Below are 10,900 nucleotides of genomic sequence, written 5' to 3' on the forward strand. Positions count from 1 at the left end.
CTGACCGAGCAGCACCCGGGCTGCTCCGGCCGCTTCCCGCGCCTTTGTCACCTCAGAACCCTCCTGCCGTCACCGCTCCCCTGCCCGCCCTTCCTCCTCTCCTAACAGTCCCGCTTAGGCAAACAAGGCCTGTTACAAGCAGCCGGGGAAGAGGAAAACTCTAGCGATGCTGAAAGGAGTAATTAAAGTGTATCTAAAACTCCAAAAGCGCCCTGCGAGCCCCAAACACGCTACCGGGGTGCCGCCTCGCCTCCTCCCTCAGACCGGGCTGAGCGCAACTCGCCCACGCAGGAGAAAAGACATAGGTGCCCTCAGGATTTTACCTCAGGTTCACCTGTTTTAACTCACAGACCTGCTTCTCATGCTTTAAAACGACTGCTTATAGCTTTCCTTTTCGAGTCTTAACATTATTTGATAGCGAATATTTAGTAATGTGTAAGTGGGTCCCCCCTCTCGAGGTAATGGAACAGTCCACCGAGTTCCAGGCGCCGAGGCTCCGCGTTTAACCCCTTTCCTGCCGATCCCAAAGAGTCTGCCTGGCGGAGGCGGAGTGGGATCCAGCCTGGCTGGAACACCGCGAGCAGGTCAGGGTAGTGAACACACTTCATACAGGCAGTGTGGAGCGGGGGCAGCGACCACCCGCCAGCAAAACGTCCTTAAATGCCGTCTGATAAAGCCTTCCAACACGTCTTCTTCGTAGCGTTGTGGAAACGTGTGACAATGTTTAAATAGTGATTGGGTAAACTAAGGGGGGGGGGGTGTTGTCTTTTTTGTTTGTTTGTTTTCTTGCTGGTTTGTTTGTTTTTATGATCCCCAGTGGAGAATTTCGTAGACCCTGTATGGATGGCGCCTAGGTGAGAATTTCCCCATCCCTGCAGACGGAGCATCGTCCCCGCTCAGCCGGAGTGGCTGCTTTCCTCAGGTAAGCATGTACGGAAAATCACACTATGAAAAGTTAGCGTTCCATAAAGGAGACAGAGGGGTCCTGCAACTTTATGCGCATAATGGGAGAGAGTCCACCCGGGCACACGCCCGCGAGGTTTCTCTCTCGAGGTTTTAGAGGATACAGCCTCCTTTTATCCTAAACTCCCAGCCGCGTGTTGCCCTCTTCCTTCTCCCACTGGCTGAAGTCCTAGGAAGGCACAGCCTTCCCGAACCACCTACCACATATTCCCCCTTGAACCTGTCATTTTACCCCAAAGTTCGGAAGTTGAGGCTTGAGCAGACCCTTTCCTGTTTCAGGAGTCAAGCTGTCTGGGATCTGTAAAAAACCTGCGGCTTGAAGTCCGTAGAGATATTAAGACCCATTTATAAGACGTTAACACCCATTCCTTCACCCATAGAATTATTTGTAAAGACATTAGCACGCATTTTTCCTACTAGTCACCCCTCAGAAGTTCTTCTCTTCAGCAATAACTGGAGAAATAGAGGTGTCCTGACCTTGGGAGTTGGGGTCCCAACCTTTCCCAATTGCCTTTCCCAATTTGAGCACTTAAATGTATAAGGTAAGATGGGGGTTTGACATACAGTCTTTCCCAACTGCAGTTGCTGGGAGATTAAAGAAAATTGTAAATTTTGTACTTACTTTTTAAAATAATGCAAAGGGTCATTTCTGAAATTTCCGGGGTTTGTCTTTTTTCTTTACTATTCCTTATTTCTCTGTTCCTGCTTCTCCTTAACTTCAAATGGCAATTCAATCCCTCAAAAAGTTTTTGTTAAACAAAATAAAAGCATGTAAAAAACCCTCAAAACTATCTTCTTCTCAATTCTTAGCCTCTTCAGTCTATTGCCATATTAAATACTAGAAATTCCATTTCCCTTCCTTACATTATCTCCTAGGGTCATAGTACTGGATCCCTGTGGTGTTTACACAGATGTTAATACCTGCAATTAAACGTTTTCCTTTCAGTATCTTCCATCTTTGACAAATTTTCCAGGTCAATATTCCTTCTCAGAACCACGCTTTTTCTTTCCTTTCTTTTTTATTTGATTCTCACAGGATAATGGCCTGAACCAAGAGCCACTTACATTTTTTAGGAAGAAGGGAAGGAATATAGCTTAAAGTAAATGCAGGAGGAAATTTGTAATATTACTCCAACTTATTAAAGTTAATCCAAGTTATTAATTATTAGGCCTTCACTGGTAGCAAGGAACATGTGGAAAGACTTCTGGCAGAAAAACCTCTGCAGGTTGCATGAGTACAGCAGAGCTTTTTCTAGAAACCTCCCAAGTGATATGAATGGATCTACAAATTTGAGTTCCTTGTCCGCTTAAGGCCAAGCGAGGTGAGTTACTTGTACTGCTGTTTCACAAATCATGTATATTGATATCATATTTTCCTTTAGCACACTAGACATCAGAATATTTAAATTTATTGCCACTGCATAACTTCTCGTCTGAAAAGTGTTTTGGACTTTCAGTTTATGTTTCAACATCGGGCCTGGCTATCTAATCTAGAATGCACACATGGTGTACAACTGCAAACACAGTCTTCAAAAGTGAAAGTAGAAGGAAAACTCATTTTGCAAAATAACAATAATAAAATGCAAGATTTTGTTTAAAACATTGCAAATGAGTAATGTCTGTTTTTACTTAGAGTTGGATGAGTTCTTAAAAAAATATGTAAAGTAGGGTATTGTACTTACCTAGTGAATTTTGTATGCTTGTCTTCAATCAAACATAGGGACTTCCTTTTCATCCCACAAAGTGTTGTGAGCACTGGGAACTTTTGAAGTGGTTTTTGATTCTGTTGACCTCCTGACCCCTCTCTAGGAAGAAATGTGGTTCTTACTCTAACACTACAGTCCTGCAAGATGGCTACAATTCTTTGGGTTTTGGGTTTTGTTGTTTGTTTGTTTTGGGGTCTTTGTGTGTGGTGGTGCCCAGGAAGTTCTACTTGAACATGAGGAAGAATTTCTTTACTGTGCAGTCACCAAGCACTGGAACAGATTGTCCAGAGAGATTGTGGAGTCTCTCTCACTGGAGATATCTAAGCCTGGATACAATCCCGTGCCGTGTGGCCTGCTTGAGCAGGGATGTTGGACTAGATGACGCACTGTAGGCCCTTCCAACCTGCCCCATTCTGTGGTTCTGTGAATGTATTTAGGTATGAAAATACACAGTTAGGTCAGGAAAAAAACCCTAAATGCTACATTGATCTGTGAACATATAAATCACACTATTTAATAGCTGAAATCTATTGGAAGTACATACACTACAATACCTCAGCCCCAGTAAAATGTTGAGAATAATTACCATGTCCCTCTAATGTTGCTGAAAATATCAATATAGCTTTTAAATATTAGCCCTACTGGTTGTAAAATTTGTCTTGGAATCAAATTTTTCCCTTACTATTTCCCTTATTATTGCATTAGATTTACTGCTTTAATATCATAAGAAAGGATAATAAGTGTTAGAAATCTTTCTCTGTTCTTTGAATGCTTACCCCATAGACATGATTTTTCCAGTAGTGCCTTCTTGTCCTTGTTTCAGGTATTGAGCAAATTGTGCCAGTTGTTTTATTTCCCTAAAATAATTAGGCCAATTTAGTGGTTCATTAATTTGCAAGAAACCCATTATTTGTGATTAATCTTTACTCCAAATGACAGGGAACAGTTTCTAGTTTTTTTACCTCCAAACATGACATTTATGACATTCAAAAAAATATGGTGAATGTTTTGGTCCAAAGAGGCAAAAGGCTAAAAATGGTAAGGTATCCAGAGCTCTTAGGTTGTCACTTTGAACATACTGAGATGTAAATTCCAGCCTCCTGGAAATTAGTTGATCTCTGGGCACAAAGATTTAGATAAAGGAAGTAGTGTGCAATCCATTAATTGAAGTTCAGTCAGGAACCTGCTCTCACTCTCATGGAGCTCGGGAGCTGTGTAATGGGCAGCAGGGCTCTTCTCCACTAGATGGTGATACAGGAGCAGCTCTGGCTTCCCTGTTCCTGGAGCAGCAGGTTCACCTTCTGCGGGTTCACATTCCCACTCGTGAATAGTCACATGAAAGTACTTTTAAATAAACTTCTTCCTTGTTTTGTAAAAAGTGAAGACTCTGGTAAGATTTTAAAGAAGGTTGAGCTTTACAAAGAGAGAGGAAGTATTCCAGTACCTCAATGAATGTGCACAATTTATTAGGACACTTTGGAGGAATATCTGTTTCAGAAATTTGGCATTCTAAATGTCATGAGTTAGACAGTCTTTGTCTAACTCAAAAAGAAGGGTTTAATCACATAGCAATCTCTCAATCCATACAGCATGAATGATTCTGTAGATCTTGTATCAGAGGGATATCTGTGGAACTGTTTTTCATATGTAAAGACAGCAGCAAAAGCTGAAGCTGTGAATATATTTGGAAACACAGGTAGGTAGTTGTATCAAAAATATGTTGTATAAACTTTAGGCAACTGGATGGTAAAGGCTGCAGGAAAATAATGGTGCATATGACATGTAACTGATAGCCATTAAAAGTCTCACAATTCTTTCTCACCTAGGAAACTTCGAGCTTTTTAAATCAAACAGGTAAAAATCCTCCTCAAATGAGCAATTTTATAAGTTTGGACTGGTTGCAAAGTAATTCCTTCACAATTCTTCCTCCCCAGTGGTTTCCATGCTTCTTTCTCTGATCCTCTGCATGTTATTTCAGTGCTTACTCTCCAGGCCTGATTCCGCTAAAAAGGAGTGGGTTATCTGAAATGTTGACTGCAACCATGGAAATATAGCAAATGGGAAATAGGAACATTGAATAATAAAGTTAATTTTGAAAGCCTTTGTTTGTTAATAATTTGTGAGAGGCTAAGAAAATTGCTTAGAGTAGTTTAGCAAATTAAAAAATTACTTCACTCCCTACACTGGAAAATTTAAATTTGCCACATTTTTTCTAATGCTCTACCTAGTTCTCACAATAATTTCTGCTTCTCATCCAGTTTCTATCTTTATTTTTATTACTTACCATAGTGTTGCATTTGAGAAAGAATAAATCAAAAGACATCTAGACACACACAGACCAGAAAAAAGTAATGTTTCAGAGTTTTGTTTCTGAAGTAAGGGATTTTTTGAACCACAGTCTTAGACATCAGATTTCTAAATATGAAACAGACAGATTAAGCAAAGGAAAAAACCAACCAACCAAACAAAAGGAACATGAACTGTAGAACAAGTAGGTTAAAGAAATAGTAAAGCAACAGCATTAAAAAACTAGTTAGTATAGAAAGTTGTGAGCAAATAACTGAATTTTGCATCTTTTAATTGTTTGTCACTTTCTGCCACATTTGTTTGTGCCATGAGTTAACTGACATTTGAAAATATATTGTGAAATGTAAGAAATCATATAGAGCATTCTGTGTATTAAGAAATCCATGAAGATTACATGTAATAGAAAAATTAAGAGCTGATCTAGAGTGGTCCAAGAGATTTTTGAAAAATTATTTGTCTCCAGAAAGCCAAGTTCATGCTTCTCTCTTTACTAGTATTTATTAATGTGTCCTTTATTTTCCTATAATTTTTACCAATTTTCCTCCAGTGAACATCAGGCTTTCTAGGCTGTAGTTCCAGGTACACTGGGGAAAATGTTATAATAGTAATTGTATTTCATGATAGTTTTGTTGTGATGCAGGAGGTATGGGAGTTTTACATGTGAGAAAAAGAAAAATTATTTAGAGTTTTATCTTGAAATAAGCAGGTAATATAATTCAACTAAAGTGACAAAAGTAATGACTTTATGCAAAATTTATACAGAAATGCACTGAGGAGCAAGACAGTCAAAGGCATTTAGAATCTAATTTACTAATCATTGTGATATGTAGAATTGTTTTTATGTAGTTATAATAAATAGGAATACTGTCACTCAGGACTAAAATCTAGTTTATGCTCTTCTGCAATGTGATTTGAGTCCCCATTTTAAGATGGGCAAATGTGTATTGTACTTTTTAAAATGTATTCTTACAAATTCCATAAATACAACAATGAATTAAGTCTCTTCATGTAGTGTCTATTTTGTTTTACATGTAGCTATTTGGACTAATTAAAAAACCTCCCTATCATGTTTCCCTCTTAAGTAGACTCAGTACATGCAATTGTACACAAAATAATTTTCTTAATCAATTAAGAGAATCTGATAATCTACTGATTATATTCTGTCTTCAATGATAAACACACATATTGTCTATTTCCATTTTGAAACCAAAGCAGTTTTTACTAGTGCTTTTGGCTAGCTTTGACATTAAAAAAAAAAAAAAAAAAAAAAAAAAAAAAAAGAAATTTATTAGAATAAAGATAGAGCTGTCTGTAAAATAACTGTGTTTTACTGTCACTGTGATATTGCTGAACTGGCCACTGAGAAAGGGAAATATCTCCTTTCAGACCCAGTCACTGTTACATGTTGAACAGTGTCGGTGCAAAGCTTGGAATTTTTTCCCCAACAGCGTTTTGACTTGGAAATTTCAACTACCTGGAAGCTATATAATGTGAAATTTCTAGTTAGAAACCCTCAGCTCTGTTGAATGAGAACTATATTCACACTAGAGTGGTTCACTCCTGTCTCATTTTCAACCCCTTCCAGTACTTTAACAGAAGCTTCCCTTCTGTCTCTTCAACACTGCTTGCTGGGGTTGGCACTGTCAAATTCTCTGCTTTAACTACAGGGATCTGGTTCATTCATTTGTTTAATCTCAGCGAATTTCCAGTGCTCTACTCTGAGGTGTAGAGTCTGTTTACTAAACTTTACTCTTGATGGTTAAAAAATCTGTTGTGTTTGAATGAAAGAGAATATACATGTTGATGTTTATAATAGTTAATTGTTCGTACAGACTGCCAGCAATCTGTATGGACAGTGAGACAGAAAACAACCCCCTCACTCTAAATATCTTACAGTTTAAATAAACAGCCAAGGGAAGAAGGACTGAATGGGAAATAATGGAAGAGTAGAACAACTGAACAGCTAAGTTTAATGCTTTTCTTGTTATGCTGTTTTCTCTTAATTTTTTTACCTTACCTCTCCTTAAGAATGGAGAGTATTTTGGTTTTTTTTGAACTGACAAGGAGATCTGACTTCCATGGGCCTTTAAGGCCCACATACAGATATTAAAGAAAAAAGAACCCAACAAGTAAATACATTTAACAAGTTATTATTTTGATTTTGGAGAACAAATCTATATATGTTAGTAGACCAATCTAATTTGTACAGATTGTTCTAGTGCACCAGCAGTTGCTTTACTCTTCACTATAAGATTTTTTCAAAGGTAAAACCTCTTCCAAATAAACTATTTTAGGATTCATGTGCACTTCTAAATTTTGTCCGTTTCTGCAAATACAATTTAGAACAGATTCATTCTGATAATAGAAAGATTCACAGCAAAGAGTGAAAACAGTTTACAGTTGTCTTAAAGCATTATTTAGGGCCTGTGCTGTGCCCTAAGTGGGCAAGACTGCATGTCCATGACCAGGACATACCCAGATGTATTTCTGTCTACGGTGGTTCTCATACCTAGACTCTTCTGTAATCATATAAAAATGATGAGGAAAACTTCCCCCAGCAAAGACTCAGGGAAGGTTAATGGTGCAAATACTGCTTTCTCTCTTGCAAAGATAAATCACTCAGTGGGCGAAGTACAGCCTCAGCTGGAATAAAAAAAGTTTAATTTGCATACTGCATGTCTACAGTGGTGAACAGCCCTCAGAATATGGAAGAACTATGTGTTGTGTCTTTTACTCAGGAAAAAGCTTATCTGAAAATTGTACAGCTTAGTAGCTACTACAGACAGTGTGATTTCTCTCTATCTGATCAACAAAAGAGCCTAATAAATAAAAACACACTGCTTTATTTTCTATTTCACTACCTAAGTGTGTATCCTGCTAGGGAATTTTGTGGCTTGAAATGTGGATTTTCAGACAAAATTCTTGCTTATAGTTCTGCAACCATTTAATTTTTTTAAGTTTCCCTTTTCTGACTCTTAGTAGCTATTGCATCAGACATAACAGGTGTACTGTGCTATTATTGCCGAATCATATTATTTATCTCCTAAAGTGTTCACAAATTAATCATTGAACAAGACATAAAAATAAATACAATAAATTACACAACACATTAGAGTAATATTCAAAACCAAGGTGTGCTTTCTAGAAAATACGCGTTTTTAGTTATATTAGTTAAATATCTTACTAAAACAGCAATTAAATGAATCCTCAAAAAAGAACAATGGACTTAAAAGGTTTTCTTGTTCATCTGTAGGAAAATTTAATGAAAATGTAAGTAAACCTTTATAATTGTACCAGACAGTCCATTATTTTTTTTCTGGTATGATTTAGAAGTACAGGTATAGAAACCAATTAAAAATATTTTTCCTAAGGCAATAACAACATAATAATATAAATAAATTTTGATACTGGGAAAAATATTTGGTGATAGGGTAGTAATGACATTAGCACAGCTGGACAACTTCTCAGCATTATTGAGCTGCAGAAAAATTTTGCTTCTAAAATTTACATCAGACACCTTATATTTTTAGAAAATTTCTATTACCCTTAATATTATTACTTTTTAACATGGTTAATTTGTTTTAGTGCTATGTATTCACCAGGTTTAAAACCCATGCTGTCATACTGCACTATTGGGAAACCCAGTTAGCAATACATCCACTTGTGAAGTGAGAACAAAAACAAATTAAGTGGATAAAAATCATCTGTTTGGCATAAGAGTATTTAATTCATATATGAATATATGAATATATATTGATTCATATATGAATATAGAATATGAAATCTTAATAGGAATGACAGTCAAAGAAGAGGAGTAAGGTATTATTCCATATATTGAGGCACACAAGCTTGCTCTGAGTGACAGAATCTGTGAAGTCCATAGTGGTGATAAAAGAGAAAAATCACAAAGGAGCTTTCATGGTCAGGATGTAAAATCAGGCAAAGGTGAGGAGATTGATTAAATAATTTCAGACTAGGCTGAACTGTGGTAGAAGTCCAGCATATTGCAAAATGCAAAATATTAACAAGGTCTTGGAATGTGTTGACCACATTTGTTATTTGTTATTTCAACCTTAAGAAGGCAAACAAGGTGAAATGCATCTGACAGGAAAATTTTCAGTATAGAGTTCTGGGAGAATTTGAAAATGAAAAGCAACACTGATGATTGTGGTAATGAAATTATAGAACTCATGATTTGTGGGATGAAAATAAAAATACTATTAGTAAAAACATCCCATAGTAAAAGATCTGAATTAAGATCTCAGGATGCTTTAGAAAAAATATCAACAACATTAAAGATAGAAATATGTCAAAGTGAAGAAGCTTGGAATAATAAAACCAAAAAACATAGGATAGCAAATTACAAATTTGCAAAGAAGTATTAGTAGCTGTCCTGAATATCCATCAAAATTGTCATACTACAATCCAATAATCAAGCACAATATTTAGATGTTTAAATAAAAGTATCTTCAGTAAGATATATGAAGTGGTATGTCCACTGTGTTTGAAACTGAAAAAGACTAAAATGGAGTGGTTTTTTTTTCAGGTTTGACAATTGTATTTCATTAAACTTGAGAATCAGCAGAGAAAAACAGGCTGCAAAACATGATACAGTAAGAACAAGCTGCTGGAAAACATGATATGCCTAACAACTTGAACGAAATGAACATTACAAAAATATGAATGAACAAAATAATATAAAATTAATTCTGGATGTGCAACCAAAGGTGGGATGGCTTGTGTTCAAATATGTAAAGCGTATCAAAATGGGAAGGCAAACACCAATGTTTTTCTGATACAAATATAAGAGTTCAGTTTGCAGGAAGAAAGATTTATGTTACACATTAGATGGCCTGGACAGATTGTAGTATGTTTATCACTGAAGATTTAAGAATAGGTGCTGTGAATAGTTTAGATCTTGTCTTTGAGCAAGAGAATGGACTAAATCAGTTTCCTTTCAATTCTTTCTGATTCTTATATTTTATATCTCCTTTACAGAATGAAGTCAGCCATGAGAAAAAGGCACAGAAAGTAGCAGGGTAAATGAACATAGTTTTTGTCTGAATTATTGCCCTCTATTAATGAAGGTAGAGATTTGCACTGTTATTTTAAAAACAGAAGACCTGCATTTGTAGTCTCCAGCTGGAATATATGCTTGCAACGAAGAAAAACCAAATTTAATCTCTCTAATGAGACATTGATGATAATAATTTGTAATAAGTCATTGTATTCTGGAGCTAATGGGATTTGGACTTATTGGAATGTATTTAATGTAGTTTCACAGTAACATAAGGAAGGTAAAACTAAACTCTTTTTAAGAAGGACTGATTTTATGTAGTCCTTTTATTTAAAACCCTTCAGATTGTACTTCTTGTGAAATGATTTATTTCTAATGAATCTGCATTAGGCATCAGCTGCAGAACATGACTTTGAGATGTGAGCCCTAGACACTGCAATTACTGTCTTGAGTCTCATCTTGTCTCTGGGACTACGTTTAAAATACAAAAATATGTTAAATGAAATTTAAAGTATGGAGCTACAGTTAAGAAGATTTTTTTGCCAATTAGACTGTGCACATTAGTCAATAATAAATTTTATTGCCTTTTAATGGTTGGTTGGTTGGTTGGTTGGTTGGTTGGGGGTTTTTTGTTTTGTTGATTTTGGTTTGGTTTGGTTTTTTGGTTGTTTGTTGGATTTTTTTTTTCCTCCAGACTACAGCAACTCATAGAAAATAAAAGTCTTTCTCAAATTGAGAACTGTAAGGAGTTTGTTATCAAAAGTTGCTTTTGATTAATTTGCTTGCCTTTGATACTTTCTGTAACAGAAAGCTATGAGCTATATTTCAGACACTATAAGAGTGGTGGGATAGCTGTGATGGTTTAGGGACATAAACGAACATGAAATTTTTCATGAAAATCAGGGTT

General features: G+C 36.3%; 1 long non-coding RNA gene across 1 annotated transcript; it reads left to right on the forward strand.

Annotated features, from left to right (window-relative positions):
- Positions 1-844: 844 nt before the first annotated feature.
- LOC128822554 (uncharacterized) lies at positions 845-10,663 on the forward strand. Its single transcript, XR_008441487.1, has 4 exons — positions 845-922; positions 2,133-2,285; positions 9,523-9,703; positions 9,975-10,663. It is a non-coding gene; the product is annotated as an uncharacterized LOC128822554 (long non-coding RNA).
- The last annotated feature ends 237 nt before the right edge of the window (positions 10,664-10,900 follow it).

This window comes from Vidua macroura, chromosome Z (assembly GCF_024509145.1).
Source record: "Vidua macroura isolate BioBank_ID:100142 chromosome Z, ASM2450914v1, whole genome shotgun sequence".
NCBI classification, from domain to species: Eukaryota; Metazoa; Chordata; class Aves; order Passeriformes; family Viduidae; genus Vidua; species Vidua macroura.